Source organism: Gymnogyps californianus, chromosome 4 (genome assembly GCF_018139145.2).
Source record: "Gymnogyps californianus isolate 813 chromosome 4, ASM1813914v2, whole genome shotgun sequence".
Taxonomy (NCBI): domain Eukaryota; kingdom Metazoa; phylum Chordata; class Aves; order Accipitriformes; family Cathartidae; genus Gymnogyps; species Gymnogyps californianus.
Genome location: NC_059474.1, coordinates 31,808,378 through 31,815,541, shown reverse-complemented (window position 1 = coordinate 31,815,541; position 7,164 = coordinate 31,808,378).

The window sequence follows — 7,164 nt, the reverse complement described above, 5'->3', positions numbered from 1 at the left end:
AATAACTACACTGTTCTGCTGAAAACGGAATCTCCTCAATAAAAAATGCAGTTTTTAAAACTTCACTACCAAACTTACCATACTAAATAATTATTTGAAGGGTTAGCAACAATCTCTATTTTTGTCTTTATCTTCACTTTCCTAAAAGTGCAGTTCTTTCACATCCAAATACATATTGCTTCTGGGATGCATTATGTACAACAGGAAGTAATTTGAAAATTGTTTAAAATCTTAGACCATTAGTTTTGTGCAAATGGAGCTGACTTCAGTTTCTTGCTTGCAAGATTTTTTGACAAATGATGCAGTTGTTAACTGCAAATTTTCTAGTGGGAAAACTAAACATAATTTTAAACTATGATATTTTGTTTTCTCCATCTCATCTGAAACATTGTTCCCAACTAGTTTATTAAACACTGAATATATCTCCAGCTCAGCACATTTACCAAGTTAAGCAGGAATTTAAACTTCCATTCCTTCTAAGGGCCAAGCCTGCAGGAAAACAACATCTGCCTGGAGATCTGTGAATTTTCTTCTGCATCGTGAGAAGTACGTTCTAGCCAGAGAATCTAACTTATACAGCAGAACAGGCACATCAAGCCCCTCTAAAATTCCCATGTGGTACTGACCTAAAATGGGAAATGCTGAGAGTTGAATTTACATGAAATAAAGCATGTTAGGTCAGTTGTTAATAAATAAATAAATAAAAAGAAATCCAATTTTAGGGATATGTGTTTATGTGTCCATCTGTCTATATCTCGACTGAGTGGGCAAAAATTAAAAAATTAACTTTTGTTCTATCTGGAATGAAAGAAAAAAAGAAATTGGACACCACTTTAGAAAAAAACTTCCTAATTTCATTCAGCACTACCTAACACTTTCCATGAATAACAATGGAATTTTTCATAAGTATCATGAATTTGCTTCACAATTAATTTTTAACTCCTCTTCAGCATCTTCAGAGACTTTTTCCATAGGGCCTGCTCCTAACTCCAAGAGCCAAGTAGTGGAACTACAAAATAGTGCCTCTGCTGCAGGAAAAATAGCAGTGGCTTCTCAAAGTAATACGGTACATTTTGATAGGGTGGTGCTGGCAGTTTGTAATACGGGCTAAAGCAGGAATACAGGTACGCACAGCTAATACTAATGCAACTAATGCCGATTTCTCTGGATGGAAGCTCACACATGTTATAAACTGTTCAAAAGATCCTTTTCTTTCCTTTAACCTGTAATATGCAGTAGTCATCCCGACCAGAAGACCACTGTACAACAAGGAGCTAGTGACCCACACACCAGTTAACCTGAGTAGGTCCACCAGGCCTGTGCTGCACACCCAGTTTGGCCTTCAGGGCTGTGCTGTGTGGCACATATCCCTTGGCCGCAGGATAAACCTAGCCAGCTCATTGCAACCAGCAGCTCCCACTTGGTACCAGTGATTCCACCACCTGCATGTCCTTCCCTTTATCTAAAAGGGCAGCAAGGAGTTCTCATGTGAACATCCTTTCTGTTTGACAGTAGAAATGATGAATCGAGCTGTTTACTTGCAAGAAAAGCCTATAATAGCTCGAATAACCAAAAGGGGATAAGCCTTTCTAAAATAGGACCTTCACAGCACACTGCATGCTGATCGCAGGGAAGATAAACTACTGAAATTTTTGGAATGCAGAAAAGCACACTGCACCACTTTTACAGACAGAAGTACAAACAGGGGCAAAAGTAGTAATTTTTTTTTTCCATTTAATAGCACTTATTACTCTCTTCATTTAAAACTCTACTTAATTTTTGTTTCAGAAAACATTAAGCCTTACAGAAGCTAATGCAAACTGTTTTTAAAAAGGTTGTAAATACTTTGTTTACAGGTACAAACATATATTTTCATGTATCTATTTTAATTTTAATAGGATAATGACATGAGAATTGTAGGAATGAAGTGTGCAGTGGAAACAATAGTGGAATCTAAGGTAAAATCCAGTATTCTGAAAACCAAAATTTTCAAACAAATCAACTAGAACATCTAAGACAATGACATTGTACAAGTGCTTATGTAAAAACAATGATCAATCATTATATAGGCATTGTTATTTCTTATGTAAATCACCTTAAAAATGATGACTTTAAGGCAAGATTTCTTAAAACAGTCATTCCGGGAAGAAATTGTTATTTGCAGTAAGAATTGATAAAAGCATTATGGCCTTCTATTGAGATCTACAGAAAGGTAGTCATTGTCTCAAAATAAAGCGCTACCAAGACTGAAGACTTGTTTCAGATTTACTAGTGCATGTTATCATTCATATTCTTCTGTTTGGGGCAGGAAAGGAATGCTCAGAGGTTCCTTCCAGTTATAGTCGTGCTCCCAAAATGCTGTGGACACAGGGAAATCTGAGCTAAGGTACAATCTGAACACAACCTATATTTTGCTTTAAGTGACACCAGAAAGTAGGAAAGTAGCCACATCCATGACTTGCCAGCTTTACACCATCTGGAAAGAGGTGATTTCAGTAAGAAGAGGGACAGCTCAGTCCCACTAGTGTAAATATAATCAAAGAGATTTGCAGTGTGTCTTTGGAAAATGTAAATGAACTACCTTCCCTTTTGCTTCCACCTCCTTCCCAATAATTATTTATTCTACCTAAATTTCCCCCTTCAAATACCTGATATTTCTCTTACAACGTAAGCCTTTTTCAATGAGAAAGCCATCTGGATAAATTAGACTACAGGCTGCCACCTTCTTTGTTCACATTTCACCATTCTTGATATGCGGACTCTGGTATGCTGTAATCTATCAGCGTACAGCTTATTCGGAAACCTTTCATTCTGATGTATTATTGTTTACTTAACCGTAACAGTTTACTTAACTCAGCTACTCTGCCTAAGATATGAATCAGCCCTACAATCAGTATAACCTGCTTTTAAGCCTGGAATCAATTACTGGCCTGACTATTAATCTTGTTAACGATGTTGCAGAACTCAAGAATTCTGAGAGTCCGTTAGCCCCCAGGCTTTAGTAGTGTAAACATCAGAGTATTCCAGTCACCATTTCTATCAAGGTATTCCATGTACCAAAAAAAAAGAACCTCGGAGAGTAATTTTTTTTTTTTAAATAAATATTTAAATACAATAAAGAAAAACATGTTGCACCTTCTATTTCTACAATTAATTATAAATATGTACATCTAGTCTTCATAGTTAACTTTTGGCTTAGATTTATGGCCAGGAATTGGGGTGTTAAAGCAGTACCAGTGGGAGGATGAAATATTACAGGAGTGATGAAACTTGACACAGTGAGCCATACATCAAATCTCCACAGCTGAGAGCCCCAGAACACAAACCAAGTACTTTGTAACAAGAAGGCTCTGCAATGTGTCACAAAGGAAAACAGTAACAAAAGCTTGTCAGGTTTTCAGCTCTTCAGTGAAGGACAAGCATGAACTGGGTGTGAGGTGGGGCTCTCAGGTGAACTACCAATACCAGCCCAGCAAAATGCAAACATGAAACAGGTCCAGCATGCCAGCAAACCCCTGAAAAACAGCAGGATAAGCTGTTCACTTAAAGCATCATGATTTTTTTTTTATTAGAGGTAGAAATACGAAGATAAATAGCATATATTATGTGATTTTAAAAAATAGTCTCATATGCATGGGATTATCACAGTCTTTCAGCTCTTGTGAAACCTTTCCTGGACAATCAGGAGTTGAGGGACACAAATCATTAAAAAAGATCCCTAAAATGTAATGCTTATATGTAGTATGACAAGGACAGAACACGTAAGAGACAGAATCCATTTGGGATGGGCTACTTAACACAGAGCCACCTGTGAGAAAGTGTGATCAGCCTAGACTCGTATGACTGAAACTTTGTACCACTGCATGGACAAATTATGTTCAATACATGTTGGAGGAAAAAAATGTTTTATTGTTTTTTCAGGAATGGAAATGAAATTAAATGAGGTGTTCTTTTGTCTCTACATAGATCATTTGTGGACAACAGCCAAAGACCAGATACTCATTTATCTTGTATAAATATGGTGAAGGAGAAAGATAGGTAGGAGAAAGACTGAAACACTAAATGTTCTTTACACAATCATGCTGAAATGAAGAATTTGAGAGTGCTCACTTCTCTCCTGTATGATCCCGTGCTCCGTTGAAAAAACTAACGGTCTCCAAATTCAATCCTGTCATCTGCTGTCTTTGGCAGAAGTGATATAAAGGTGTACATTTCCTGCAGTATGCTTGTAGGAAAGGTTGAAAAGATGTGGCTGTGATATCCCAGCCTATAGTGCAGAACATGCTGCTGTGTGATGCTACTAATGTTCAAGAAGCAAACAGGTCATAAGTAATAATAAATAGGTACGAGCCAACGTAGAAAGGGGATATTGAATAGTCAGAATAAACTGTAACATTCATCTTGTTGCTAAGAGGTAAATTATTGCCAATTAGGCCATTTAATTAAATGTTTTCTGCCACCTTGACTAAATTTAAAGTAATCACTTTTTTCCAGCTCAGATTTTCTTCACATAACACTACATTTAGTAAAGAATACCATTCATAGTCTTTGAAGAAAATCCATGTACTGTCTGTTCTCACTGATGGGAAATAGTTGCCCAGCGCTCTAAAACCTCTGAGGGAAGGACGCTCATTAGATAAGGAAAAAGCAGATATACATACAAACTCTATGGAAGTCTATGAATGAGAAATACTGAGACAAGGAGCCGTTGCTCCTCTGATCCTAAAGAGTTAATCTAAGAATAATAAATAAATCCAGATTTTGTAACTATATCAACTCCTTTTGAGTTTTTAAAGACTGGTAACTTTATCATTAACTATCTGGAAACTCGGTGATTTATCTAGTACTAGTAGCACTGATGTACACTGTCTGCTTGTAGGCAAAGGTACTTGCCAATCACAGTCAGTAGTATTATACCCCATTCCAGTCTGAAGTCCAGTCGTAAAAAATAATTTTTTTTTCCTCACCACTATAAGTAGGCTGCGAAGTATTTTCTGATTTCTATATGCGTTTCTTAAAATGTATTTTAATTGACTGAAAGTCTGAATTTAATTCCACATTTACTACTGACTACCCAGAAAATAAAGTTTTTTTTCAAGAGGCTAGATATCAAGCTTAATAAGCTTTTTTCCTTCCTTCTCCCTTGGTTTAAGATTTGATTTTACAACACAGGCATACTTTTAATTCAAATATGATGTAAAGACTGTAATTTTTTCCCCCTTTTTTTAATTGTATAAGAATGAACAGCAATAATTATTAGAAATTAAAAGAGAACTCTCCTATTTGGCAAAATATATTCAAAACTAAATATATCTCAATATAATTTGTCCTGGAGGATGATCATAAGTAGATGCAAAATACCCGACTTGATAGCAAGGGATATATTAGAGAATATATATATATATCAGGGAACATATTAGAAAATATTAGTGAATATATAAACAGATACCAAAATAAATTGGTCTTTAAATATCAAATTAGAACACAGAACACATATGCCAATCATTATCTTTTACTGTTGCTATACATTCTTTTAAAAATAGTCAGCTTGTACTTTGTCTTTAATGTGAGTACATTAACACCCAGAAAAAAAAATTTAGTATACGCAACAACTGTTAGCCAGCAACTTTCAGCTGAAGGAAAACATTCTGATAAACTGAAAAAATGCTGACTTATTTGCTTTTTGCACACTTTCTTAGTGAGCAATTTTTATTTAAAAAAATCCTTCTTTAATGAAAGTCTTTTTAGTACTTCCTTAGCTATTCTGCTTTTTGTTCATTATTCCGTTACAGTCCTGCACTAAGAGCTTTAACTTCAAGAATAAATAACTGATTATTCAGAGCTCTGTATCTCTTTAAATTTAGTATTTCACACTAAGTGCATTACTATTTGAATAATTACAACGTATATTAATAGAGGCAAATATTCCACTGAATATTTAGCTATTTTATAAACCTGTAGATTATATGCGACTCTCCTACCAGGCAACAATGGCAGAAGGAAGGAGTCCGATCAGTCCATGGATTCTCTTCCTAAAGAAAAGACAAACATGACTCATGTCATATCTAGAGCTAAATTACTTTTTTAAACTGGAGAAATTTAAAATAAAACCTTCTTGATCACATTTTTAAGTTTGTTGTCTGGCACATGTAGAAACATTCAGCTATCTTTTGGAATGCACAACCACATATCATCATATATGGGAAAAGAAAAAAATACAATTAACATGAAAACAGGGAAATGAGTGACTCCACTCATTGGTGTTTCCAGGATAGTCAATGTATTTCCACAATTTCAAAGTATAATTGTCAGATTTACTGAACTCCACTCATTAATGGCAGCTGATATTAATATCCATACAAACATATCCACATATATCCAAACATGCCAATATTAAGTGTGACAACTGTGTAGCATTTTAGAAGGGGATACATTCAGTCCTGGTACAAGCAAAGGAATGAGTTAACTGGACACTTAAAATCATGTGATTGCAAACCGTTTTCCATTTTTCTGTTTTTCCTTTCCCAACAAAGAATCTAGAACTCCACATGAAATACCCACATATGCTACACAGTATGTATGATGAAGTTTGGTACCGTACTGAGGCATCACGGTTGTCTAATGCTGGTCTGCAAGAAATGCAGCAGTGTTATCGCAGCTCCTTAGAAACTTAACTCAGGCCAAGACACAGACACCACAGTGTGCTTACAATTCACAGCCTAGAGTCCTCTCTTAACTGTAGGATCCAGTTACCATTCTGTTAAAAAAAATGGAGCAGGGCTTGCTGTATTCTGTTAAATCACAGCCAGGATAACAGAAGGAAGTGAGAAAACAAACGCCTCCCATATAGCAACCTATTGTTGCTGCGTATCCCCATTAAACAAAAAAGATTCAAGTCAACATATGGCAGAAAAGTGATCCCACTCAGCAAGAGACAGGGCTATCGAAAACAAAGATGACTCTGCTCTGTTCCTGTTAAAGTTGTGCCACTGTGAAGCAAAGAATTCTGTAGTCTGTAGGAATAGAAACTATGTGTGAGTTTTATCCCAAGGTACAGGGCATTTAGCAGGGAGTGACACATCCTTATCTCTAATTCATGCTCCCAAGACAATTTAAATTCATGCAGTCACTCTTTAAGATAGATTACTTGGAGAGAGGAGATGG